The following is an 854-nucleotide window of genomic DNA, read 5'->3' on the forward strand; positions in this document are numbered from 1 at the left end:
ATTGCTTGTGTACAAAAGTCGAGCACACACACACACACCCACACACACACACACATACACACACACACAGTGATCTCTTCAGCGGAACAGTCAATAGTTCTACAACAAACACCAAACACACCCACAAACACACACACACACACACACTTGCTGCTCTAGCCTGTAATTACTCTCAAAGGCCATTACCTTCAAGATAGTCCTCCCTGTTCTTAGACCCATCAGCCCCTTCTCTTTATTCTCAGCATGTATCCAGCTCTCCAAGCCCTCCCTGTTTCACTAATTCCTGTAAAACCACAACTATAGGCACAAACAGGCTTCAAATGAAAGAGCAGCGCCCGCCCACAGACGATGATTCGCTCAGACAAAGCGAATGCTTTGTGAGATCTGGGCATGGGATAACAGAGTATGACCTATTCTGACAAGAGACCAGCCAGGCCTCAACCTCCCACAGCAGGAGCAGCATACCTGACAGTCAGAAGAAAAGAGGAGAGAGGGAGAGAGGGATAAAGGGGAAGAGAGGAAGAGAGCAGGAGGGGGTAAGAGGGAGAGAGAGGTGGAAAGAGAGCAGAGGGGAAGAGAGGGGAAGACAGAAATAGATGCAGAAAGCGAGGGATGAAAGGCAAAACAAATCTGAGAAGGAGGGAGGAGGAAGAGAATAAAAGAGGGAGAAATGGTGGAGGAAGTGAAAAGCAGAGGAATGTCAGAGATGATAAATTCCACATCGGTCAGTATAAAGCAGAACAGAAGGACATAACTTTCATTTCAGAGGATTTTCACCATCAGCCACAGAGAGAGAGAGAGAGAGAGAAGAGAAAAAGGAGTCAGATAGATAGATAGTCAGAGAGAAAAGAGAC

The sequence above is a fragment of the Brachyhypopomus gauderio genome, chromosome 1 (genome assembly GCF_052324685.1).
Source record: "Brachyhypopomus gauderio isolate BG-103 chromosome 1, BGAUD_0.2, whole genome shotgun sequence".
In the NCBI taxonomy this organism is placed as follows: Eukaryota; Metazoa; Chordata; class Actinopteri; order Gymnotiformes; family Hypopomidae; genus Brachyhypopomus; species Brachyhypopomus gauderio.